The 27,699-nt window shown below is 49.3% G+C and overlaps 1 protein-coding gene across 1 annotated transcript in view; it reads left to right on the top strand.

Moving 5' to 3' along the window:
- The first annotated feature begins 2,840 nt into the window (after nt 1–2,840).
- Nucleotides 2,841–27,699, top strand: part of NEXMIF (neurite extension and migration factor) — a 119,700-nt gene continuing 94,841 nt past the window's right edge. Inside the window, exon 1 of the mRNA XM_065729566.1 lies at nt 2,841–2,893. The gene's annotated coding sequence lies outside the window, so the exon portion shown is untranslated. The remainder of the gene's footprint in view (nt 2,894–27,699) is intronic.

Raw genomic sequence — 27,699 nt, 5'->3', positions numbered from 1 at the left:
AAGAACACAGAGCCCTCTGTCCACAGAGCATTCCTCTTGGCCAAGGCACAAATGTGTGCTTTTATTTCCTCCTGCTCAGAAGCCACAAATAATCAGGTGTTTGGCCATGGGAACATGGTAAGATAAATGTGCGATCTGAAGCAAGATTTGCAATTTAAAGTTGAAGTGTTGGGCAAGAGAGGGGAGAGAAAATAGAGAAATAGATATGGACTAATTTGGGAGATTGGAGCCAATTAGCAACACAGTTTTAATGTTGTACCCAGCCATGGGAGCCGCAGAGATTAATAATCTGCTGGAACTCTGACTTGAAGGAGGGTTTTTCAGCCTTGTGATGGCAGTGAGAGGGAGGGGTGTTTTGGGGACTGCAGGGTGGTTAACCAGTGGAACAGGAAACATATAAAAGAACAGAGAAGACTGGAAAACAAATCTGGGCCCCTCCTTTCCTTCTTTCTTTCTGTGGCCTTGCTGGGCACAGCAGGAATTTGTCTCTCTAGTGGCTCTGAGTTTCTCTGTTCTTATGCTTCTGAAACATTGCTAGTCAGGGTAAATGGAAGGCATGAGCTGAGCAGCATTGTGTCCCTCCATCTCCTCAGCATGCTGGAAGGGGGTACAAAAACACCGGGGGATGTATTGGGAGTCTTCCTGCCACCAGTGGCCTTGCTAGTGACAGACCCCCCCAGTGCTGTGTTTCCATGCTTCACGATAAAGCCACATGACTTACAGGGGGGACAGGCCAGGGGCCATTCTGCATGTGGCAGTGTGTAATCCCAGCTTTGTCCCTGCTTCAGGAATTGCTTTGGCCTCAATAGGAGTAAATCGCTGTTTGGAGGCTCAGAATTCTTTTCCACCACATGTAGCCAGAAGTGAATCACACAGGAGGACTGGGGGAGGGAAGTGACAGGGTCACCCCTCACCTCCCTGAACCAAAGCCCTGAGCACGGAGTGCCTCCTGTTCCAATCACTTTCCCAGCAGCAACAGTACAAAATCCCATCCTTAGTGCAGCATGCTCCAGCTCTAGGCCTGCTGTCTTCTCGTCGGCTCCATCCACAGACTCTAAACAGTTGTCCTAAAGGGTGATTGTGCCCGGATAACAGACCTCTCCAGGGACTGCTTTCCCAGCGCATCCCTTCTCCTCCATTCACCCTCTCCTTCCATCCATGTCTCCCCCAGGCAGCTAGAGAGAAGCTGGGATGTGAGTGTGGCTATTATCCTCATCCACATTCTGTGGCTGTAGACCTTGACTTCCTGAGTGCACCAACAAGCAGTGGCTGAATGCTGAGTCGTGTCTGGGCAGGACGATGCTGTTTGAAGGCAGCAGGGGGGATAGGACAGGTGTAAGCATCTGCTCTGACCCATCTGGGAGAGACTGGCTGCGCTGCGTCGCAGCCGTGCTATGCCAGGGGGTCAGCAGTGCAACCCGGGCAGTGTGACATGCTGCTGGGTGGGAATCGCTCCTCGCATCACGGCTCGGGGATCGCTCTGCCACACGGAGCTTCCTTAGCACCTGTTCTTAGACCCGTGTGGCTCTTGAGTGGCGGTCTGGAAATGCAGTATCCTCCAGGCAGGGCGGGTGGCTGTTAGAAGTTAAGCGTTAACTGCCTGACACTCGTCGCTCATTTCTGTTACTTTACTCTCTAACGAGAAAGCGTGTGTGGGGTGAAGTTAAAGGCAGCGCTGTGGGGGGGGGTCAGGGATGCGCAAAGCTGTGAGGACCGAACTCTGCACCCGGGCGTGCGGGACGCCGAGCTCGGGGCGGTCCGGCGCTCCATAGCGTCACCTGCGAGTCCCGGTAGCACCCGCCCGACCCGCTGGAGAGTGTGCGGTGCGGCGTCGGGGATCGGAAAGCGGCGGTGCTCCGTGCGAGCTGCGAGCGGAAACTCGAACGCAGGAAGCTCCGCTCCATACCGCGGCACGCGGTACCGGAGCACGAGGGCTCACGGCGACGCTGCTCCTCCTCCCCCGCCGCGCCCGCGTCCGCTCCCCGTTTCCCAAGCCCCGCGCTGACCCCGCAGGCGCAGGTGCACAACTTTCAGCCCCAGCGCCCGGGGAGGGGCGGGCGGGGCCGGGTCCGCGGGGGCGATGCCGCCGTTCCCTCCTTCCCCGCGCTGCCCCGCGCCCACCGGGGCCGTACCGCGGCCCGGCACCGCCTCCCGCCGCCGCCGCTCCCCCTCTCCCGCAGCACCGCCGCGGTGCGGCAGCGGCCGCCCTCCCTCGTCCCTCCCTCTCTCCCTCCCGCAGCCGCGCCCGGCCCGGCCGTGCCCCGCGCCGCGATGCCGCCCCTCCCCGCCGGGGGCACGGCGGGCCCAGGCGGCGGCACCTGCCCGCGGCCCGGCGCCAGGTGAGCTGAGCCGCCCCGCCCCGCACCGCACCGCACCGCCACGCCGCCGGAGGGGCCGCGGCCGCGCGCCCTTTATGCCCAACGGCGGCGCGGTGCGCGCTCCCGCCGTGTGGCCGGGGCGAGCGGGAGGGGGTGTGTGTGTGTGTGCGTGTGTGTGTATGTGTGTGGGAAGCGGGCGCGGGGCGGGGGCCGGGGGGGCGGCAGCGGTCCCGCGGTGGAGGAAACAATGGCAGCGGCGGCTCCGGAGCGGCGTCGGGGCGGGAGGCGGCGGCGTGCAGCCCGCGGGGGGCGGCGGGGCGCCCAGGGCCGGCGGCGGCTGCGGCGGCGGCGGCCGTGGGGGGGGGGCGGCGGGGAGGGGGAGGGGCGGGGGCCGGCGCGCGGGGGAGGGGCGGGGGGGCGGGCGCGTCCACCTGCGCGCGCCGGGGCCCGGGGCGCATGGAGCAGCGCTCGGCGCCGCAGCCAACGCCGTCACCGACGCCGCCGCCGCCGCCGCCGGGCGGGCGGGGGGACCCCCGGCCCCTGGCGGCCGTCTCCCGCGCGGGCCCGGCGCAGAGGTGAGTCCCGGCGGCGGGAGCGGCCGAGGGGGGGCGCGAGGCGGGCGGGGGCGCGGAGGAGGGGGCGGCGGGGGAGGAGGAAGAGGAGAAGGAGGAGGAGAAGCAGGAGGAGGAGGAGGGGGCTGCGCGCGGCCCGGGGCCGGGGGGGAGGGTGGGGGGGTGCGGGGCACGCGGGACGCCGGCGGCCGCGGTCCCTGCGCGGGTGGCGGCGGGCGGCCCCGCAGCCGTAGGCCCCGCGCCGAGCGGGGCACCGGGAGCGGCCCGGCGGTGCTGCCCGCGGACGGGGCCGCCGCATTGTCTGCGCCGGGCTCCGGCCCCGCGGCCGCGGGCGGCGGTCGCCGTCTCCTGGCCCCGGAGCGGCCCAGCCCTGCGCCGGGAGCGGCCTCGGCCCCGCGCGTCGGGCTGCGGGGCGGCCGGGCACGGCCGGGGAGCACAAAGGCTCCGCCGCGGGTGGGGAGCAGCCGGGCCGGGCTGCGGCACCGGCCGTTGTCGCATCGCTTCTCCCGAACGCGTCTGACAAAAGGAGTGGAGCCGCGAGCGGATAACAATTATGTAAGCCCGTAGTAGGGTTTGATGTGTGTCAAGTCCGCTCAATAAATCAGCCCGCTCGGTGAATAAATCTGCCACGCGCCAACGCTCCGTGATTTTATTCCGTTTTATTGGGAAGGAAGGGAAAAGAGGCGGCCGTGCCCGGGATGCTGCGGCCGGGCAGGGCGGTGCGGTGCTGGGACCGCTCGGCCGCGCGGCGATGGAGCTCTGGCGGCGGTCCGTACGAAGCTGCATCGATCGGGCTCCGCTCGTGGCGCCGGGGCCGGCGAATAATCATTTCCCAAAAGCTCCGAGCGGGGGAAGAAAGCGAGCCTCCGGCCGGCCCGCGCAGCGTGCGGCACCTTTGTGAGCGCGTGTCCGGCCGCGGCGAAAGGCGGCCGGCTCCAGCGCTGCCCGGCTCGGCCGAATGAGAGGAGCGGAGCGGGGCCCGGCCCGCCTGTCCCGGTGCCACGCTGTGCTGCGGGGCCCGGGGCCTTCCCCTGCTCGCCTTTTTCTTTTCTTTTTGTTTGCCGTCGCCTTGTGGAGCAGGGGCTCCCGCCTCCCGTGGGACGGTCGGTTCCGAGCGCTGAGGGTCTCTCTGTGAGATAAAGAGAAGGCTGCGGTTGTTCTGTTGTAGGGTGAGTAGCTGAGCGGGGCCGGCAGTGCGGTGCGTAGGGCATGAGGTGGGCCCTCCTCTTTGCTGATGCCTTGTGGATGGCTTGGTGTGCCTCTTTGCTTTCTGCTTTTGGGAAACGATGTATGGGATGCAAAACCAGGAGGGAGAAAGTGTCCCCACGCTAAGCCCATGTGGACTGGCACCCAAAGGCAGGGCAGGAAAGCAGCGGTGCTCCTCCATTGCATTGCAGCAACAGTAGCCCTGGGCCCGCTGCATTCATCGCCCTGAGCACGGCGTCGAATGGTCCCTGTAAACTTTATGCCCTGCTGCAAGGAAATGGGAAGTGGCTTTGGGAAATGATCCATCTCAGACAGAAGAGCTGTGTGCGTGCCAGAGCTCTCCCCTGTCCCGTGCAGCGCTGCTCTGTTGCTTCTGTGCTCAACCCTGAGAGCAGCAGAGCAATGTCAAACACCATAGGACTGTGGTTGCTCCTCAGAAATAATCATTTCTGATCTGTGAAGGGATTAAAAATCTATGTACATTTGGAGAATTAGGAGCAAAATGACATGGGTGCAATCCACCTGTTACATGCAAGGTGCTGTGCTCTCACCTGTCAGCGGCCTGTGCTTTCTGTTGCTGCTGCGTTTCTGTGCTCTCAGCACCACTGGAGCAAGCTCTGTACCCATCGCCGCGTGTTCTGCCCTGTGCTGGCACGCCTGGCTTTGTGGCAGAGCCGGCAGTGAGCCAACGCACCCAGGGGTGGGTGCTTCTCTCCCCCAGGCATCACCTGTCCCTGCAGAGGGGTGTCAGGCTGCAGGTGCCCTCGCGGTGCTGGCGTTGCTTGTTATTGTCGCGTATCGAGGCTGTTGTCGCACTGGGAGGCTGTGAGCCGATTTGAGCTTTCAGACTTAGGCATGGCTTCTGTCTGCAGGGTGCACGAGCTCAGGATGAGCCGCCCTGCTGCTGGTGCCCAGTGTTGGCATTATGGTTCTGCAGCCGTGGACGTGCGGAGGTTTGGGATCTGGTGGAGCTGAGCCGCAGGGGGAGTGGTGCCGGGAGCTGCCGTGTGCAGAGCAGTGCTGATCCCTGCTCCGTAATGAAGGCTCCATGCGGACGGGCTTTGGTGCGGCAGCGCTGGGTGGATTTTGTTTGCAGTTCAGGGGAATAGCATGTAATCTGCGTAATGCTGCTTTTGTGTGCATCTCTTGCAAATTGACGTCTGGGGAATGGCACGAAGCAAAGGCTCTAGACCAGCAGGTCTCCAATATTTTTGTAGCAGAGCCTTTTTATTCAAAGCAGGTGTCACAGAGATCTTTCATCCCAGGCTTTCTTTCATCCCTGGCGTTTGCTAGCTCGTGTTAAAACTTTAAATCTCGACAATTCCTCATTTGCAGGTGTTCCCGTGTCCCTCCCAGGCGGGCGATGCTGTGGCCTTGAACTGGGGCTGTGTCTGTGGGACCGTGGCAGCCCCACGCAGCACGGCTCAGCCCTGAGCCCAGGCAGAGCTCTGACCCTCAGCCGTGCAGGAGGGGTTGGTGCTGCGGCACGAGCTCAGCCCGCAGTCCTGCTCGGTTTAACAAAGCTCTGGCAACTCTTCTTACTGTGAAATGCCCAATTTGTGTGATTTATCCGAGCTCTTGTCTGGATAGTCTCCCACGATAGAGAATTCTGCTGGCAATTTCCGTTCATCGATCCTGTTTGTCTTTTTTTTTTTTTTTTTTAATAATTTTTGTGCAATGCCTTCAGAACACAGGGGGATGTGTCACTAGGGTTCCTGTTGCGTCCTTTCCAGTTATTCCACTGTCGACCCTCAGTGTGACTGTGGTATATTGGTCCAAAAAGGCCTCGCACTGCCTGCCTGCTCCATTCGCCAGACCCAACACCTTTCTGAATGGTCATTGCCATTACCGGGGTCGCTGTCTCAGCAGGTGGCTGTCATCCCTCTGTGCACAGCCCAGTGCATGCTCCTGCAGCCCCGGACCACGTGGACTGGCTGCTGATTCCCAGCAGAGCGGCGGCTGTGTGCCCAGCACACACGGCACGTACCTTTGGTGTCGCTGGCATTCAGCCCTCTGGATGGATGAGGGGCTTTGGTGCTGAGCTGTCGTGCCAGTGAATTGCGTGTAGGCAGGAGGGGCCCCATGGATTTTGTTTCCTGCACAATGTGCCCGTGAATGTCTCAGGCCTTTGATGGAAGAGAGAAGCTGAGGCTTTATGGAAAAGCCTGTTTATTGGCATTAATTATTTTTTATTAGTTACAGCATCCGTAGTCCATTGGCAGTAGAAGAGCCCACAGTAAGAACATTAAATCTTCAGAAGTTTTTCAAAGCTTGCATTTTTCATAAGAAGCTTGTGAAGCTTCAAATCTAAAGCTTCCAAAGCCTTTTTTTTTTTTTTTATTCTTCTGAAGTGCCACTGAAGCTCTTTTTTAATTTTTAGTATTTTGGCTGAAACTATACTTTTACATATATAAAATAATAGCATCCATTATGTCAGGATTCTTGTGCTGTCTGAGCAGGTTGGCTTAGTGGATCGCCATGCCTTACTGTGGAGGGCTGGGTAGAAGTTTGGGAAGGGCAGAAGGGGCAGCCTGTCGCTAACCACCGTTGGTCAGTTCATGTTAAAGCAAACACACAGATCTCGTGTTCCCACCACCGCTGCCTCTGCGAGGAGCACTGGCAGTGATTTCCCATGGCTTGTTTATGTCTACCCGAGGATGCCCACTATATCAAAACCACCTGTCCATGTCGTGGCTTGTCCTAGATTCCCTGTGCATGTGATGTATTGGTTCAGAAACACACCAGGTAGGTGCAGCCAGCTCGTGCGGGTGTACACAGTGCACTGATGTGGGCGGTGCTGGGCTGTGGGATGCTCGCTGGCCCCTAGGGCTGGAAGCAGAGCTGGAGCCGTGGGGTGGCCCACAGAGATGCCGTCAGCTGGAACCTCCTGCAGGGAAATGGTTTGTCCTAACCCAGTAACCTTCACTTGCTTAATTGTCGTATTTGTCTGGTTAGCTTATTGCTTGATGGGGAGTATGTGCTGCAGCAAAAAAACGCTTTTGTTTGTTGTGCCTGCTCCTTTCTTTAATCCCAACTAATTCCTTGCCAGGTACTGTCTCCGTTTGAGCTGCCCTGTTCCTATGTCAGCAATTAAAACACAGCCTTTTTGCACTGTGCTTTCAGGAAGTTGGTGGTTTGAAGGAGTAAATTTTTGGGTTGGCTTGAACAGGATGACTGAGAATGTATTACTGCATTGGGCAGCCCCACGTCGGGTGTAGGCTCCCCGTAGGCTCAGTGTTGGTGTGCATGTGCAGCAGCTGTGTGGCTTTGGGATGTGGTGCTTTGTGGCCACGGTGTGCAGGGTCTGTTTTGAGGCACTGTGTGAGCAGGGTCACTGTTGGCTGTGACGTGGTTACCATCGCACGAAGAATGGATGGAATTACTGATTTCTGATTAACGTTACCTTAAGCAACTGTGGTATCCCAGTCCTATCAGGTGTTTCCCATTAAGCACATCTGTCTTTCCTCCCTCATTTACAGCACTCACCTTTGTGTGTACAGCTTGTGTGCTCAGATTTCCTCTGGCCAAACGCTGGGGCGAGTACCATCCCTATGAAGTTGGTTCGAGGTGAATTTGCAGGGACCGTGGGCTCACTTCCAACCTCGGCAGCTGGCCGTGGTGCTGGGAGCGAGCAGAGGAGCCTCGCGCGGTTTTCCCCTTGGGTTGAACCCAGCCCTCAGCACTGTGGGATGGGGAGGGAATGCCAGCGGCCGCTCCGTGCTGGGGGTGTTGTGCTGTGCGTGGTATGGCCGTGGTGCAGGGTGCTGCTCTTCCTTTCTTGCAGTCTTGACGTATGTCCACATCGCTCTGCCTCTCCTTGAGCAACTTCTGTGTGCTTCATGGTAATGGGAGTCAAAAGAATTTATTTGATGTTATTTATTCCAATCTGGAAAGGATGGTTGTGCAAAGACCAAGGAAAAATGGTTTTAGTCTGACAAATGCCAAAGGTTCTTTGTTTTGTTTTTAAAGCCCAAACAAACCCATTGGGATCCTTGGCTGGGCACATAATAGCATGAAATAGACCGTTTCTTTCATTCTGCTCCTTAAGAATCTAATTCCTTATGCATTTAAAGTGGGAGTTGAGGCAAAAACAGAGTTTAGCTCTGTTGACCTATATTTATGAAAAGAGAAAGCTTGCTAACTATTACGAGAAAATACGTAGCACTGTTTGCATACTCCAATAAAATGTATACTCGTACTAAATCGCTTTGGGGATTCTTCATCTCCTTATGATACACTCGAGTCCTTTCTGCCCAGAATCAGTCTGTTCTTGCTGTCCATACCACCTGTGTTGGAACTTCCCATGAGCAGCCATGAAGCACCGGTGGGGAGCAAAGAGCTCAGAATGAGCAAGAAGCAGAAGTAGCACCGAAAAACATCCCTGGTCTCAGGGTGTAAAGGCAGACCTTTGTTTATATGTATTTTGAAAAATTCAGCTATTTTTATAGTGTTCAATTTAATGGTGATCATGCTGCTTCTTGCATAACTGCGGCACAGATGTTATTTTTTGTAATGTTGCTTGGCTTATTTAAAAGGGAAAGGGAGGAAGGGAATTTATGCTCTTTGAGATGAATATGTGGAGCCCATTAGTTACAAAAAGTGTGAAGAGCTTGTTACAGCTGAAACTAGCACATCTCTGAAAGGCTGATCTGCCGAGTAGAGCTCTTCAGATAGAGAAGGAGTGTTGTGTCTTCTGGAGTTGTTGTACGTGTTGTCAGATAGCCTAAAATCAGACCTCATTGAAGTATTTGCACACTTGTTTAGAATCATAGAGGCATAGAATGGCTTGGCTTGGAAAGGACCTCAAAGATCATCTAGTTCCAAGCCCTGCTGCAGGCAGGGTTGCTGACTGCTGGATAAAGCAGCAGATCAGGCTGCCCAGGGCTCCACCCAGCCTGGCCTGGACCTGTACTGTGTTTCACTGGCAGCAAGAAATTAGGTGCAGCCCTACAGCTTCCTGGTGGAATGGGCAAGGGAACGTCAAGGGATCTCCTTTTGCCCTTTCTAATGAGATTAGAAGTTAAAATAGAAATAAATAAATAAATAAATAAATGCAAATAAGCATGTATGAAAGTGGTAAATGCTATATTTATATTTAATGATGTTGAATTAATAACTAAGCTCCTGGTGTTTGGGGTCAGCATGGTGATGTTGCTCCGTGGCCCGCCTCTCAGGGCTGCGTCAAGGAGCCAGCCAGCCCAGGCAGAAACAGAGCCCTGCTGGCATGGCAGAGGAGTGAAATGAGTTATTTAACAGCCCTTGCAAGCAGAACAGGCAGACAGTTACAAAAGCAGACAGAGGGAAACCTGAAGGTGTTTTGGACTGGCTTCTGCCCAGAGCAGCACGTTCCAGTTGGGTTTTCGTTTGGGTGGTGGTGTCCCGTTGGCCGGTGGCACAGTGGTGGCGTGGGGCCGGGTCCAGCTCCAGTGCGGTGCGGATGAGGAATGTGGGCCCAAAGCAGAAAGCTCATGCTGATGCAAGCTGTGTTTACTTTTGAAAATTCAGTTTATTAAACTCAAGGCTGCAGAACTCTGGGGATCAGTGATGCTGTCTGAACATCACCTTATGCACTGCACAAGCAATTTTTCAAAATTACTTTTTTAATTAAAAGTTGTATCGGTTTAATGCGAGTTAAAAGAAAGTTCACAGGCTTAGCGGTGCCTGAAACGTGCTGCAGGTTTGGGAAGAACCTTCTCCTGCTTTTCTAAGTTCATCTAAAATAGCAAATGTTCCTGCAAAGAGAATGGAGTCTCCTGTCTGAGGAGCTGCGGCATGGAGGTGTTCATTGATTAGCAGTCAGGCTCCGTTCCGATATCCTCTGCCATAGCTGCACGGAGCTGAATTGGAATATGGACACAAGGAAAACAAGGAGGGCTTGAGGTGCAGCAGAGGAAAGTCAATACAGAAGTTATTTAAATGTCAGCTGTCTGGAAGAGCTCTGCTCCAAAGCTGCATGGGGAAGTCAGGGCTGGGACGTCATGCCTGAGCGTGAGGAACGGGGGAAGGCTGCTGGGCATGGGACTGTCTGTGAAGGGAAGGAAGCCACCAAGAAACTGCCGGCTCAAAATTACAGCTGGCAATTAGTTTTGAGCAATTAAGTGGAGAAGCACGTGGCTTCTGGACATGGAAAGATGGTGGTTGTAGTTAGTGGGCGATCTAATCTGTCTGAACTGTTATTCATCATTCGTCATTCATGTTGTCAGGGATGAGCGATGCTCATCACTGCTCTGTTTATTGCATTCATATTACAGCGTGTTGTTTTCTGAATGTGTCTGCAGCGTCTCTGTGAGCACAGGACTTCTGGAGTTTGAATTTCATTGGCTAGATAAAGCCAGGAGGCCCAAGTTATAATTGCGTGGTGTTTGTCAACGTCAGGGAGGTTTAAATTTGCAGAGAACCTGATTCAGAAATCAGTGCTTGGAGATGAATAGCCTTCTTCTGAATCTCGTGGCCAACCCCAGTGTTGCAGTCCCTTTGTGTGTTGCCATTCTCCCATCTCACGTGCTCAGCAGTCACCTCGTGTTGGTCTTTGGTTCTGTTGCTGCATGGCAGCAGTGCCACACGCTGGGTCGCAGGATCCTGGGTTGTGCAGACAATTACCCAACGAACTCTGGTGTGATGTGAGGACTGCTTCTCTGCCACCTCACATGAACATGCATCGACATACAGAATGGCATTTGCTTGTATCGGTTGTACATTGTGGTCTTGTGCCGCACTGAGAGCAAACGTGCATTTATTAAAAGCCATCACAACCATTGCAGATGCTTCACTCCTGCAGAGAGGACGAGCAAACAAACAACCCGTGACAAGCGTTATTTGCAGTGTTCAGTGCTCAGCTGAGTGTGCAGCAGAAGAGCCTATTTCCAGCAAGAGATACTTGATTGGCTAGAGGGCAGGCTGAGCTGTGCAGGACAGTGTTTGACAAGCAGGTGGGATGGAAGATGGGTCTGCACCCATGCTCTAAAGCAGCGAGCATTTTTTGCATTTCAGATGCAGAGTGTTGCTGAGACTGTGCTGGTGACAGGCCCCTACTGTAAGGGTGTGTGGCTTCAGCACAGCTTCAGCTGAAGCCTTTTGGACCAGCCAACTGTTCAGCTCTCAAATAAAGCAGACTCTGCATGTTTTGCATTGCATCTTCTTAAATGCTGGAAAATAAGGCAATTTTTGAAGTTTTGTGAGTAGAACTTTCTTTCCTTTTATATGACACAGAGGAGCTATCACACTTAATTAAAAGGCTCATGCTAGTCTTCTGAAGCTTTCTATTCCGGTAAAAGGTAGAGAGATCTTTCTGAACATTACTGTTGGCCAGGACTGATTTCCTGTCAAAAAATGACCCATTTTAGCAGTTTCTTCAAAAGGCATCTGGGGAGCCAGTTGAACCTAAACTCAGAGGGAGTAGAGATATGAGGAATGATTTCTGTAGCACTTGAACTAGACATTTCTTGGAGGGGATCCTTCCAAGGGTTGGTCTGGTTGACTGTAGGTGGTATCCAAATCCTCAGATGTGACTGGAGGCTAGATTGAAAACGAAGGGAAAAAACAAGGAGACTAAAGCAGAGGAGAATGTAGAATTCATGCTTGCAGGGCAAGAAAACACCATACCTTCTTCCTTAAACTCACCTGAAACAAGTGTATGATCCTCCCTTGTGGACTTTGTTCTTCTCCTGGTCTGTCTTCCTTCTTGTCTCTCTCTCCAGTATCAAAGGCTGTGTCCCATGCAGGGACTTTGCTTCTACTGTCTGAGTTCATGTAGAGGATGAGATGGAAACAAGGCAAACTTGGTTCTCCAACAGCTGTCTTCTAATTCTGCTGCATAATGGAGATGAGCAGTACTTACATAATGTTATCCTGGGATGCTAATAGATTTAATAACCCAGAAAGGTGGGAAGAGGTTCTGAATTATCTATAAAAACTGTGTCTAACTAATGAAGTTTATGGGAAGCTTATCTCTTTGAAGGAGAGTCAGATGGCAGACACAAGACTTCTGCATGTGAGTGGAGGGGAAAACAAGATGAAGTTGTCTGTTCTAACCAGCATAAATCTCCCTTTAAAATAAGTTATTGGTTGCTGTTGGATTATGCCAGTTTTATATGGGCTTCTCGTTAAGCTCTTGTAAAAATGTAAACAACACAGACTTCATCTGATTATTTTTTTCCAAATGTAGATACGTTCCGTTCTTAGGGATTATAACAGTGTATGTGCCCAGTGAAAACAATCAGTTCATTAATGCTGTTTTGTTAGCCCTTGCCCCCTCTTGCCATGGTGATAAGGGACCTTAATTAGATCCCAGAACAAATGCTGGTGAGTTCGACAAAATGAGGAACGTTGGGAGGGGGTGGAGAAATACCGCGATGTTGTTAGCAGATATATGCAAAGAGCTGTGTCTTGCGGAGGAGAGGCTGTGTTGTATTGAAAACATCAGTTTTCTCTCCCAGGAGCAGAGTGTGTGCTGGTAGGCTGTGTGCATCTGCGGACGGTACGTGGAATTGGCATTGGCAGCCTTATGTATGTCACATCAGGCTCCTGGGTGTGGGCACCTGTCCATCTGCTGGGGAAAGTGCTGCTGGCGGAGCGATATCAGGAGTTAAAAATACATCCTGGTGTGTCCTCTGGGCGCTGGTGATGTTCCCTGATGGGAAGTGGCCAAATGGCTGGGCTGATTCACGTGTTCCACTGTGCACGAGAAGTGTCTGTGTGGGAGGGAGGAGGAGACTGGGAGCGCTCGTGAGCACAGTGTGTAAATGGGAGGGGGAATTACGATGTGGAACAGCAGAAAGGGACCTTGGCAAACACTAGCTCAGAAGGAGAGAGGCAGCTCTCTGCTTGGAGCAAATCTCCATGTGAATTCAAAAAAGCAAGCACACAAACACAAGCATTAGAAACTCAAGCGCTGCATTTTTCAGTCGGAAACGTTAGGCTCCTCTGTTTGCTTTCTGGGTGCTCAGGCTGTGCGTTCAGGACTTTCTCCACTGCCATTCGAGGTGGAATGTTGACCCCCAGTTAGAATCTCAGGGTTTTGTTAACTGCATTGTGACTGAAATGTGGGGACTGTGGCTGTCAGCTCTCACCCCTCTGTCTGTGGTCGTGTATCTACATGCTGCCTATCAAGTCATGCATCATTCCTCACAACTTCCTCCACCAGAAACTAAGATCAGATTGTCTCCTTGAGTCTGTTGTAGGAAGCATGGTTTCCAGGTCATAAGATAGTCATTCTCTGGGTGTAGTATTTATTATATCAGATTTTCTGTATTACACTATGCACATCTCGGTGCATAGAAGAAGATGTTTCAAGTGAGATTTGTTGCATTACAAGACAATGATGTGTGAAAGGCAACCATATTGTCAAGGGCTGTCAGGCAACTTAAAATCCCAGAACTGGCTTACCCATCGAGCCAAGCGTGTCAGAAACTTTTAAATCTGAAAAAAAAAAAAAAAAAAGGATGAATTTCTTTCATTTAAAAAAGACACAGTGAGTTGTCTTCTGGAAAGTGTGCTTCAAACTGCCAGCACACAAGTAAATGTATCAAAAAGAGGACTCCAGGTAAGATGCTACGTGGTCTGCAACCTTGGGGTGCAAGGGGCTCAGTGCCAAAATCTAAACTTGCAGTCTCCTCAGAATGACTGTCAGGTAAATGTTACTGCAGAATCAAAACAAGGAAACACTGAGTTGATACTGTTGCAGGTTGTGGCATCATTAGCAGTAAATACCCTTAAGCTTGCAGAGGGTGCCCTCAGGAGCTGTGAATCCCAGTGTCTTTGGGAGTCTGGCCCCCAGGGAACTTGAAGGGAAGCCTCGTGAGTCTGGATCAGTGCTACAAGTGAAGAATGGAGATGATGTAACCAGAACAAGTGGGTTGGAAGTGGTCTTTAGCAGTGTTAAAGCTGTGTGGATTGCCTCTGTGTTGCAAGAACGTGGCGCAACAGCTGGTTGATCTGGGGAAGAAGGCAGAGAACAAGTCCGTTTTGTATTCTAACGCTCATTTGAACTCTTCCGTTCTGTCATCTGAAAGGATTAAGGTGAATGTCTATGTTGTTAATCCATTATAAGTAAGCAAAATTGCTGCTTTGTAATGTAATGTTTTGATGTTTCATTTCAAATCATTCCTATGCGTGCAAAGCAAAGATACAGTTGTCAAAAGAAAGCCCAGGATGAGTGCACCTTGGAAATGCACGTTGCTTGTGTGTTTGGGGATGGTGTGCTCTTACAGAGAGAGATGGCTTGAATGGTAGGCAGGGAGGGCAGCACTGCACGCTGACACCTGCTTTGGAAACAGTACTTGGTCCTGACCTGCGCCATTTCACAAAATCCAGGGTTCAACTCTGCTGAGGCCATTCAGCCCTTTATTGCACAGTCAGCACAGGGCACGGAGGTGCTGGTAACCAAACAGGCAGAGAACGGTTGTGAATTTGGTGACTGGCTGGGGTTGAAGCTGCTCTTGGATTGCTGGAGGGCTCCATGAGGATTGAAAATACCTATGTGCAAAGTGCTTTCTTCCCCAGGGCAGCTGCCTTGCTACTGCTGTCCTTGTAGCACACGTGGAAGCAGTGGCTTCCTGGGAGCCTCCGCTTTAATCCTTAGTCTGGTTTTCACCTACTTCAGTAAATGATTGTGGAGATGAGCTCTTCCTGCCGAGTTGTATTACCCTGTGCATGTGAATGGCATATGTTGGGAACTGCATCCCCACGGAGCAGGAGCTGAGCAAGGTGCTGGACATGGCCCTATAGGCTGGGAGACAGGGAAGTTGATCCCAGCCTTGCAGGGCTGCGTCCCCACCTGCTGTGTGTGCTGCAAAATGTAGCCATGCATGCACACTCTAACATGCCTTATGGCCCTGCTCTTGTTATGCAGCTACCTGGTGCTTGTCGTTAGTTTCAGCAAATACACAGTCAGACCAGTAAGCGTGCACAACTGTTCAAAGAATTAAATTGGCCAGAAGTGGTGGTGTGAAAGGGGGGAGGAGGGAATAAAAGCTATAAAGCTTTGTAAAGAGCTTGATTGTAAGCAGTTTATAAGCAGATGTTGGGAGTGTGAGTTGTACTTGGCATTCTCTGGAAACTTTCTAGTCTGCTTTTCTCAGTTAATGACAAAAAAACAACACTACTTCCAAGTCTGCTATCAACAAACTCCCATGCACTTTGCTTCATAAAAATTCTTTTTGTGACCTGTAAAAATTTAACAAAGAAACATCACGTGTCTGCATGAGTCCATACCAGTGCTAAATGCTCATCACTTTCAGCCATGGTATCTCTCCAAGTGGGGGCTGTGGCTCTGTTGAGTCTAACGTCCTTTAGTGACTCTCTTTATCCCTTTCTGCAGAAGGTAGAAAGGAGTGAAGGAAGCTCATGGCCCAGAGCTGTAGGCTCACAGGGATAGTGCAGTTAGGGCAGTGCACAGCACAGAACTCAGTTCTTTGGCAGAAATGCTCAAACACTCCCATTGCACCACCCATAGCTGCTGGGCCTTCACCTGCTCCTCTCACACTGAGGGTTCCTTCTCCCCTATCCTAGGAAGTCTAACTGTGTCCTGCCAATAAAAAGGCATTTCATTTATGCTGGTTCAACCAAATGGTTGGTTGTTTTGGCTGGTTGGTTATTTTGCCCTAGTGAGAGATGTTTCCAGCACGTAGGTGTTGATGTAGGGCCTCTCATGGCAGTGTTTCTGGGAAATGCAGTCACATTGCAGCCAGCCCTGTGAGCCAGGAAAATGGTGAAGGAGAATCCCATTCCTGCTAGCTTGGATGCAACAGAGATTGACCTTTATCCCCAAATTTACTGGTTAAATTTGACTCGAGTCTTTCCCTTCTTCCTAAGCTCCCCATTATGGTTTTAAATACATGTATTCTGTATTCTTGATTCCTGTCCTAAAGCTGCATAGCATTGCTGTAAAATATAAAATACCATCTGACACTTGCCATTTCTTTCTCTGCATACAACCTCTGGAATAATTCCAAGGCTCTGGAAAAGAATGAGATTTTCAGTAATGGCTACAGGCATTAAGGGCACAAATACCACAGAGTATCAGTGGGATTTATGCTCCTAAGTTGCTGTAAGTGCATTTGAAAGTCACATCCAAAATGTACCATTTAGAACAAGATGTGTTGTTAATGTTTTTTTCCTAAAGCAGATGTGTGGTATAAGTGAGAAGAGAATGTATGGTGATTTATAATATCATTTTTGCAGAAGAGGACTTAAATACATAATTATTGCAAACAACTGAATTTTGGAGAGCTTTCTCCATAAGTCTGGGTTGCAGTTTGGAATGCTGATAGTCATCCTGCCTGGGAGAAAACAAGGGCCTAAGCTTTCAGGGCAGAACTCCTTTACTCCATTGTTAATCAAGGAGAATTTTCTATGTATTCCTACTGAGACAAGAAAATATCCCCAGTTTCCAGGAAATGTTCTAGTACACTGATTGTTAAATGTAAATGAGACCCTGTCATTAAAATCCATAGATTCACAGTGCTAAATGACAAATTGCATTTACCACGTTGCTTAATACACCACTCTTTTACTTTAATGTCTTGAAGGTGTGTTACTGCTCAGTAGTGTCTCCCAGTCTTTGCAGGGTTTCAGCTCTGGTTTCTCCCTCTGTTGACGGTAGCTTGGTTTCTTCTGGCTGCTGGATCTCCTGGAGGATGGAGACAGGCTGTGGCTGTGTGAGCAGGTTCCTGTCTGCCTTTCCTACTGGGCACCCGGGCCGTCCACTCTAATCCATCATGTGTTCCGAAACCGCACCGTTCTGCCCTCCTGCCTTCTCAGTGCCTGACCAAATCTCAGCTCTGTATCCCTATTATAATGTGATGTTCATTTCTGAGGCCTCTTTCTGAAGGAAGGTTATTCCTTTGGGAACACTCTTCAGCTTTCTGCCATGTCTGAGCTGCTGGTCCATGGAATCTCTTTGTATGGGTGGTATGAGGCTCTCCTATTAGCAACTGTAGTTACATATTTAAACATATTTCATATAAGTAATTATGCCTTATGGCCTGTAGCCAGACTGACTAATTCTTCTTCCTAGAAGCTCCAGAAGAATCTACACACTTAGAACTTGGTGAAAACTTCCCTTCAGCTCCTCCACAGTGTTTCCCTGCGGCCAGGCTGTGCTGAGCAAATCCAGGTGGCTCCTGGCAAGCAGCTCTCACACCAAGTGCTCCCATCCACCTCTGCAGCCTTCAGGCTGCTTGCATGGTGGGCTGGGTCCTGTTTGGTGCTGGTAGAGCCCTGCACAGCACTGCAGACACCAGCCCTGCCGCACAGGCACTGCTGAGCACGTGGGGCTGTGGTGTGGCTCTGCCAAGCTCTCTTGGCATGGGTAAGGTGCAGTACACATGTGAGGTCGGGGGGGATTTCTCAGATCTTTTACATCTTGCTATCCTAGGTTAGGCTTAAAATGTGTAGCCATTAAGCAGTAAAAGCAACGCATGCACCTGCAGAGGTCAATTTAACTGGTAGAGCAGCACAAAAATACACAAAGGACCTATGTAACAAAACCTAAGGGGCTTAGCTTGAGGGTTGCCAGAACCTGCATCTTTCTGGCTCAGCTATTGCTACATTTCTGGATTTCAACTCTATTTATTTATCACAGTTGAAGCACAATATTTGTACCTTTTAAGCCTTTTGAGTTTCTCTTTTAGCTCCCGCCATATAAAGCAAGATGCAGCATTACTATTAAACTGTTCTTGAGGCTAAATATTGCGAATGTTATTTGTGTCTGCGTTTATTAGCAAAGTGGGAAGGGGGAGAAGGGTTGACTCGTCTGGTTTGCTTGTCTTGCATCATAGATAACTTTGTAAGGGCAAGAGCTTTCAGTAAGGATTTGAAATTGCAGAATGAAAAGGTTCTGGAAATGATTATAAAAATCAGACTGAAATCACTCTGAGAATTGTGGAGGTTTTTATTTTTTTTTTGCATTTAAATTGGCATTGAAGTGTAATGAAGACAGTCAGAAATAACCCCTGACGCCCACACAGGGTATATATAGAGACTGTATTTACTCTGCTGTGCAAGCATCTACTGCAAGATGGCACATTAAAATGTGAACAAAACAGCACATCCACGCTCCTGGATGCCGCAGTGCTGTTACAATCTGATAAACAGTTCGAGTGAGGCGTGCGTGCTGTGTGCATGCATTATCTCTCGTAACGCTCCGTGCCGGCGCTCGGCGGCCACCAGCTTTGTGTCAGTGCATTGCTGGGGCTGCCCTCCTCGTCTCCCTGGGGATTGCTGCATGTTGGCCACAGCCAGCAGTTTGCTCTGCAGTGCTCTCATTTCCCCACTTCCCACATTTTTTTCACTGGGTGTTCTCCATGTGTGTGATGGGTTGTGATGGGTATTTGGCAGGGCACGGTATCTTCACTTCACGTGGTTCGTGCATGGTGCTGGTTCGCTCTCCAGCAGCAGTATTTTGCCAGCACGTTCTGTTTTCTGTTTGGTTTAATCTTTCTCTTTTCCAGCGTGATGATTTTTCTAGTCTTTGTAGATATTTGTATGACCTTCAGTATGCGCGGCAATCTCTTAATTCATTTTGCACCCGATGTATGGCAGGGCGAGATGTTAGCTGTACTCATCTCGAAGGGTACACTAACTCTGAATATGTAACGTATCAAATTTGGGAAGAAAAGATGAGCCAGTCTGTGCGTGGCCAGCCTCTTCCTGCCCCTGGGCCGCCTCACCTCCACAGCGCCGTGTTGCCTACATTCGCAGGTGATAATTTAGCTTGAAAAGCACTTAGAGCATCCTGCAATGAACGTTTTTACCTTCAAGTGGATGCTGGCTTTCACATTTCCGTATTTCTGTATACCTCTGCAAGAAACGCATTATGAAATTTTTGCATCTGATGTTAATTACTGGCATTTAGACATTTTCAGATAAGTAATCGCAAGGAATGATTTCAGCACGGGCACCCTGGTGCTGTGGCTGAGCCGTGCATCTGGGGACTGGAGCTCACCAGGGTGCTGGGGGAGACCAGGCAGAAGGTTTGGTGCAGGCTTTCGGAGGCTTGGCTGGGTTTTAGGCAGCAAAACAATCAGCTTTCTGGTCAGCAGAAAGGCAGTGTTTATCTGCCATGCAGCTAGTTTTGGGGATGCAGACCTGCGGCCTCCAATTTTTGAGTTCTGTAATTAAAAGGAGTATTCCTTATAAACATAGTTAAGACACAGAGGAAGAAAAATTTATGTGGCAAGTTGTTGGGGGCTGCTTGTGTTTGCAAAGGAGAATCATCGCCTTACAAGCTCACTGTTTGTAAGAATGCTTTTTTACCTCCAAGTGTTGCGAGTAGCATTTAAAATAAGCAGTACTGACAAAAGATCATCAGACTCGTTGTATTTTTCCCAACAACTTTGGTGAAGATATCTGTACATTCCAAGAGTTTTTTCCTATTTCCTATAGATTTTCACACACAGCTGCAGTACAGAACAAAGGTTTCATATTGGAAAGAGTATTATTCCTAAATTCTTAGGGTGAAAGTGGGACAGACATAAATTAACTTGTGTTAACGTATGTAAATTAACTTATGAGTCCCTTAAATTATAATAGACTTTTAAAAGGCAATTTGCCTTTTATTTTATAATCTCATCCAGATACTGTTATGTGCTATAACCAATAACATTAAATGATTATATTCATGCTGTGTTTTTCATCAATAATGAGCTCTGGGTGAGGTGACTTAGAGAGGGAAGTGCAGGAGGGCAGCAGAATCATAGAATCACCAAGGTTGGAAAAGACCTACGGGATCATCTGGTCCGACCATCACCAATAGTTCTCACTAAACCTTGTTCCTCAACACAGTGTCTAAACGTTCCTTGAACTCCTCCAGTGTTGCTGCCTCCACTACCTCCCAGGGAAGCCCATTCCAGTGCCTGACCACTCTTTTGGAAAAGAAGTTGTGCATCTGCTCTGAGCTTGGCTGCAAGGAGGAGAAAACAGCTCAAGGCAGGTGGGAGAGCCCAGCAGGAGCTCCAGAGAGGACCAGAGGCTTTGGGAATGTTTTGGGCACGGCTTTGGTCGCTGGCCGCTGTTGTTTCGGGAGAAGTGAGGAAACTCAGCAGCCAAGGTGGATTTCCATTGCTGGCTCCCCTCTGTGTTGTTACAAGCATTTGCAGAACATATGGTGTGCAAGAAGCACCCTTTCTCGGTGAGATCCCAGCAAATTCTCAGCATATCAGGGTGAGTTACTTTTAGAGCGTCTCTTAACTCTTCAATTGCTGGATTTCCATCCTCTAGCATTACAGGAAAGCATATGGTTCTTTCCCCCCCCCAACAGTGTTGTGGTTGGTTTTTTGCTTTTTTTTCTGTTTTGTTTTGTGTGTGTGTGTGGTTTTTTTTCTTTTTTTTTCTTTTTTCTTTTTACTTTCATTGGTTTGTTGGTTCTTCTTTTTCCCAGAGCAAGGCAGAGGGAAAGTACTTAATTCCACCACTGATCATTGGTCAGCTGGCCTTTTAGGGATGTCATTATTGTCTCTTTGCTAAGCTTTTGCACACATTTTAAATGGTGGGCCCCTCTAATGCTGGGTTATGTGCAGGCCAGGCTCTGACCATTCTGTGTGCGCTGGGGGATTGCTTTAGCCCTCCATCACCAGCAGTACCTGCTTGAGTGTATTTCTTGGCTAACCTCCATCTTTACACTTCCTCTCAAAGTGAGGCTTTCCAGCCCATTTCTGATTTTTATTCTTGGAGGTATCATGCCAAACATAAATATTTTATGTTAGATTTGCGTGTCTTCCTTAACATTGGACAGCTCTGCTTAATAAATAAGAAGATAGAAAAATAGTTGCTGCAGTCACTTGTTAGGCAGAACTCGCATTTTAGTGGCTAGTCTAAATACAGGTATTTTCAAGTCTACACTTGTTTAAAAAAATAAATCTCAAGACACTGATTAAATGTGAATGATGTAATTAAAGCCTATTGTTATGAGTATAAAGTGGCACATAATCTGCCCAATAAATAAGTTTTCTCAGAATGTTCAGAAAGCTTTAAAATAGACAGTAGATCTGCTTGGGGCTTTGTTTTCTTCGTTGTTTCAAGTCTCTTCGTGGTGTCTCCAACCTACAAACACGTATGGGATCAGTCATCAACAACTGCAAGGTGTTGTCTCATTTAGTTTTTTCATAAGCATTAAAATGTGTGCACTGTAAGGAGCAGTGTTTGTTTTGGAAAGTAGCATGAAGTAGATGTCAGAATCACCCAGGGCTTTGATTTCTTGGTGCCATATTTTAGACTTGAGCAGACCTCCAGCACTAGGATGAGTTTGTATTCATATGGAAGTACAGCAGTGAGCATGATGGAGTATATCACATTGATGATGTCTGTAACAGCAATTAAAAGCTACGATTTAATTTTATTTTTGACCTTCCTACCGGAAATGTCTTGATCTAATTTTCAAATATTCAATGACTTTTTTCATCCTTTCTTAATTTTGTTCATTTCTGACAATGTGGCTTACTGCTCATTGTCCTAAGGTATTTCCACATCCCATAGTGTTGGAACCTGTGGGATTTTTCCCACCTTAACCTCTGGCAGGTGCATACAGCCGGTGCCCCGTGTCCTGCAAGAGGTGGGATGGCCTTTCCTGGTGTCTCTTTCCTGGTGACTGTGGTACAGGAGCCAGAGGATGCTTGGTAGCTCGGCTTTTCCAGGCTGACAGTTTGACAGAGCTTTCTGAATAGAGCCATGGTGTTTATGCTAACCCAATATGAAGATAGTTCTTCTTCCATCCCATTAGTGGTTTTTTCTTTCTTTTTTTTTTTTTTTTCTTTTTTGAACTAACAAAGAGGAAGGTAATGCTGCCAGCTGTCTTGGAGATGAGATAGGTAGCTAGTTAGTATATTTGTAATGTTCTTCTCCCTCCCCCAGCCTTCCTTTCAGAAATACTTGAACATAGCTGGAGTCTGCAGCTCATTCTTAAGAGTAATTTTACCCAAGACTGAAATGCAGATTCCTCTGAATCAAAGCAGTTGTTACAGTTCAGTTCAGTACCAGGGCTGGAGAGCATCATCTTGGGTTGCAGTCTCATCACTGCTAAGCAAAAAAAAAACCCCAAACCATAAAATAAAAAAAAATATGTATTGTTGTGTGAAGTAATGAAGTATTCTGGAGCACTGGAGCCTCTGCTCTCCAGCCATCATCCCTCAGACTTCCCTCATTTTCTTTATCTGACAATGATGATCAACATTCTCAGTGTTGACATTATGGACAGTAAGTCAAGCATGTTGGTAGCATATTTGCAACAGTTCTTAAAGGATAACAAAACATATGCTGAAAATACAGCACAGAGAGTATCCGCAGCCCGACATCTCGTAGCTTATTATTGTGCAGGTGGGAAAATCTGAGCTTCCTTGCATGGCAGAGTCCAGAAGAGACTTTGGCTATGTGTATTTGAGGGCTCATGGCACAGCTTCTGCTTGTCCCTAAATGGAATTTGTATGAAGATCGTTGCCTGGAATCGTGGTTTGCTGGGCATTTGCTTTCTGGCACGGCCATTGTGGGATGGTCAGTGTGTGCAGGTACTGTCTGCCGTGGTGCATCGGGTGCTGATTGTCACACGATAGCTGGAGACCTGACTGTGGTTTCCTTCTTGGAGATATTGTTAATTAAATTTTTTATGAAGGAGCTAAGGCACACCAGCAGTGATCTCCTTTCAAGCAGAAATGTAGCAGGCAGTTCCCAAAGAGACCTCATCTGCTCTCTTCTCTGTGAAAATCAATTAGTGTTATGAATGTGTGATAGCTTCTTAAAAAAATCTGTCATGATGGAGAAGGCTTTACACCTTAGAAGAGTAAGGGGAGGGACATCTCTGGCTCCTCCTTCCTTCCCTCCTCCCTCCCCTGCTCTGCTGCTCACTTTGCCTTGGTGGTCATTTGCTTGGACTGTCTTTTTGCTCAGGTTCTTCAAGTTTTTTTTCTTTTTGAAGTTATTTTGTTAAGAAAAAACAAGTGGAGTTGCTTTGCTTGGTAAGGACAATTTGCAAACCAAGAAATTTGTATTTTGCTACTCAGTACCTAAGCAGCACTCCCAGGTATGGGGATCACTTGGGCACATTCTCATCTGGTATTTACGAACTGGCACTTGTTATTTCTGGGTGATTCAAGGTGTGTGCTGTACGAGTGGTATCACCCTTGGTGTGTCCATTTGTGCTCCTATTTAAAAGCCTGTCTCATTCCTCTCACCCTGCAGCGCAGGCACCGTCTCGGTGCTGGCTGTGTGTTTGTTGCTGAACTCTGTACCCAAGCTCCGGTGCTGATTTTTTTCTCACACCATATTTCTGCCTCTGCCGAGCTGCAGACTGAAGAAAAATGTTGTACTTATGTGCTAAAATGCTTAATAGCTATGTACCAGCTATAGACAAAAGATCGTTTTCTCAGCGTGACAGTGTTACTGGAGTAAATGACTTCAACCAATCAAAAAGGTAATGCTTGGAGTGTATATTTTTGCCAAAACCTTTATTTTCCGTTGTTGCTGATACAATGTTTGAAATCAGGAGTATGCTTTCAGGTGATTTATTTTTTATTTTTTAATCAAAATGTATTTAAGAAGAAAAAAAGCTACCTGCGAAAACACAAAGGTTGCTTTAGAAAGCACCTTCCCAAAAACACGCAGATCAGAGAGCAGCATTTTTTTTTCACCTGAGGTACATAGAAGGAGCAAAATCTGAGTACGTGGTTGTCACTTGTTCCTTTTGTTCACTGTGTCACAGAAATCACTTTCTGCCATGCAAAATGTGCAGTTGTGCAGGCTGTGACCTTTACAGAAGGCAGTGTTGTTCTCTTTCAATCAGTACTTATGAAATTAGTGCAGATCTTGGCTGCTTTGGCCCTCCTGGTTGGTATCCAGAAAGAGCAGAGCCTTCCCCAGCAAGCCTCCAATATTTTAGGCTGCCCATCACCTTTCAGAGCTTCTTAGGGAAAGAGGTGAAGGAAGACGTGAGTTCTGAGTCCCTTACTGGCAGCTTGCAGCCCACAGCTCGGCTCACGTCCCTTGTAACTTCTCACCTGCAGAAAACCAATAACAGTTCATGTGTAAGTTAAAGGAGTGCCATGAGGACAAATTACTATTTGGAAAAGGGTTTTTGAAGTGCTTAGCTACATGGGATCTTCCTGTTCCTAATGCTTTGGAGTTGGGAAAGTCATTCTGGGTGTGTGTTGTGGGATTTATTTAGCAAGCACTTTGCATGAGGCAAAGAGGTGATCTGGGCTGGGCCTCCTCATGGCAGGGAAACTCTGCTTCCTTTGGGCTTTCTGCAGTTCAGAGCACGTTAGCTCATTGTGTGAGAAGCACCAGCAGCACTGCACCAGGCAGGAGAGAAGGCAGCACCAGCAGGTGAGTGCTGAGAGGCAGCTGGTTTCCAAGGACAGCCTTTGTGAGCAGTGACCATTTTCTGTTCTGACAAAAATGCTGCCTTGCTGGTTGCCATGCTGGGCCTGGCATGGCTCGGCAGGGGCTCGGTGCTGTCAGCAGGGCAGCCAGGCTGGTGGCCATGCCTTGTGCTGAGGGTGCAGTGCTCTGCGGTGCAGCAGCAGGGCTGGTGGAGGCAGATCACGTTTAAATTCTCGCATAGTTTTTAAACATTTACATTGAAGCAGAGTATTAATGATCCAGTGGCTGTTCCACACCAGGTTGTGGAGCATTTCAAAGTCCTACAGGCTACTGAATTTTGTATGTAGGCAGGTTGAGCAGATCTTTAATTGAGCTCACAGGAAAAAAAAGGAGCGTTTGGTACAGCTGTGAGAGGAAAACTTTATGCTGAGCTTTGAGTCTGTGGAAAGCAGAGGCATAGCAAGCATCCTCCTCTTCCTGGTGCCACAGTGGCTGTTCGGAGCCCAACTTGCACCTTTCTTCACCTACAGCAAGCAGTTTGCAAAGCTGGCTGCAGTATTCAGTTTTATCTCTTTCTGAGGTTCGTCTTTAGAGGTATTTATTTTTGTGTGGAGGAAGGAGTTGAGTCAAAAGATGCGAGACGTGCTCGTGCACTGCAGGCTTCATGCAGGAGGGTGCACGTGTGGTGGTGCTACCAAGTGCCTGTGGTTTGCTGCTCGGGTGATGGTAACAGACCTTCCCTTACACACAGGTGCATCACTGGAGATAGCTGGAATTGCTGCTTGCCTGCAGGCTTTGAAATGGTCTGGGGAAAGGGAATCTTTTAGTCAACAGCTCTTTGCCCTGGAGTTACCTCATCACCAGCTTGAACTTGTTGCTTTTCCCTGGTCCCTTGGCAACATCTGCTGGACAAACACCCCTGGGTCGGTTAGGCATCTTAGCAAACCCAGACACGTGCCAGTAGTTTAACAGTGTAATGCCGTTTGGGCTTCTTTATGTTTATAAAAAACAGAAGCCTTTTCCAAAAAGCCCTTCAACAGCCACACTGAAATAATATTCTTTGTGAAGAGCATCTCCAGAAATCCTTCAGCTGTATAGTTTGCATGTTAATGGTGTAAACAGCCCACTGCTTTGCAGGTTGTGTGTGTCCCTTCTGTTGGGATAGCTTTCAGTAGGTGGCTGGATGCATGTACACAGGCACTGAGCTTGTCAGGAGTGATCCAGAGGAGGTTCTGAGCAGTCTGGATCCTCCTCAGATTTCAACCTATTGCTGCACATCAGCCATCTTGTTTACAGAACTGAGATGTTGCAGCAACGTGAGGATCGATTCCAGCCTGTGCTGCCAGCAGAGCCCGGTTCTGGGGCTGACAGGGCTTCTCCTGCTTGTTTTGCATCACTGCCTGCTTCCATCAAACCTGTGCTGGAGGAGGCAAGGGTCCTGTGATCTCCTAAAGACTAAACAGCAGAGCATGTACACAGGGGACAGCGCTTCTTCACACAAGTGGTCTCTGCTTAGACACCGTCAGATGTGGAGTCTTTAAACTTGGACTTTTTTTCATGGAATTCTTTAGGGTTTTAGTAAAGGAAGGAAAAACCTTCTGTCTTGTGGAGCTCAGTGCTAGGCTGCAAAAAGATGCTGTGTTTTAATAAGAAGCTGTTCCCTTTCTTCTTCGCCTCATAGAGTGCTCATTTTGTGTTGATTGAGCCGTAAGTCTCCTGGGCACCTTTGCAAACACAGCCTTGTTCCATGGGAATTGCTCTGTGCTTTCTGTCCTCAGCCAGTCGCCTTTCTCTGCATGATGCAGGCATGGCGAGCAGTGCTGCCCCAGGCCACGTGTGACAGTGAGGCTTTGGAGATGCACTCTGCACAGTGGGAGATTCATGCTCTGCTGTTTCACACAATCTCAAAGGCAGGGCATGCCGTCTCATTTTTGGGAAACCCAGACTTCCCAGCATAAAGGTATTTTCATGGTGCAGTCATTCATGAGATAGCTGTCCTTTGGAATGAGCATGCCTCAACATTTTGGGGCTGGTGAAAGCTCCTCAGGCTGGGCTGGGCTCCTTCCCACCTCCTGAGCAGCTCAGGCTCATCCTGCAGCATGCTCAGAGCACCATAGGTGAGGGGAGTGATTTGGTGAATACTTTCCTTACAGATCTGAGTGGTAATCCTTTGCTGAGGTTTGTGGATGCATGAGAGAATGGATTGAAAAATAGAAAGCTGGCAAAAATAGCTGTGGTGTGATGAAAGCTGCTCATTTTGCTGATATGCTGGACTCTTAAAAAACAAAGGATACGACCCCCAAGTTTCATGCCTCACAGTGTAATCTTTTCACCATTGAATTTAATTGCTCCTGTGGTCTTTAATGGGAGTTGTGTGGCTAACTCCCCTGCACTAGGCTTTCATGAGCAAGCAGGGGTTAATATTAAAGCTGAACACACGGCTTTAGAAGTAGGGGGAAGCAGATGCAAATTATGGTGAATGCTAATTGTCTCTATTTGAAAATTCTTGTGGTGTTTTTCTGCGAACACATCCATTAAGTGAGCATTAGGTGGGTACCGAGACTGCTTGCACAACTTCTCAGCCACGTGCACAGGCTCCACTGCACAGGGCTGCGGAGCTGCCTGCATTGGGCGTCCTCTGACCTTCTGAGAGAGTCTGGACTGGGCTCCAGGCTTTGGGAGAACAATGGGGAGAGAACAGCTTTTTAAAATGGCGGAAGGGATCCCAGATCCTTATGAGAGGGTCAGCAGTGGGGTTTCTGCTATGCTGGGCAGAACCAGGGTATGAAAGTAATTTCAATATATGAGATGTAGGCTGGTACCTGTATCAGAGCCAGCCTTCCTGATGGCTGTGCCATCAGTTCTGTAGGCATCTCTGGGGCCTACTGTGCAACCAGAGCCCGACACCATCTTGAAAAGAAAAAATATATATATGTTTTTCCTGATCACAGCATATGTGGAAGCCACACCTAAGAAATAAGTGCAGAGCTCTCAGGAATGATCAGTTGGGGACATGGGGTCTCAAGCAATGAAAGCAGCTCTGCCAGTCCCCAAATGCTGAAATTTTAATGGGATTGGAAGTTGAGTCCCATCAAATCAGCTTGGGAGCTGCTGTGCACCCAGGCCCCTCTCTCCTCCCACGTGCACTCAGGTGAATCCGCTAATTAGACTGGAAGTGGAGTGCAGGAGATGCTTCTGTGTCATGCTTCAGACCTTTTATCTGGATTGAGCTGTGGCAGCTGTACCGAGCACATGAGAGGTAAGAGGGCAGCTGGCAAGGTTTGCGGCAAGAGTGG

Source organism: Cyrtonyx montezumae, unplaced genomic scaffold (assembly GCF_038088225.1).
Source record: "Cyrtonyx montezumae isolate F1298 unplaced genomic scaffold, pur_monq_1.0 scaffold_11, whole genome shotgun sequence".
Classification (NCBI taxonomy): domain Eukaryota; kingdom Metazoa; phylum Chordata; class Aves; order Galliformes; family Odontophoridae; genus Cyrtonyx; species Cyrtonyx montezumae.
The sequence above is the reverse complement of the archived record's forward strand: the minus strand, read 5'-3'. Positions and strand labels throughout refer to the sequence as shown.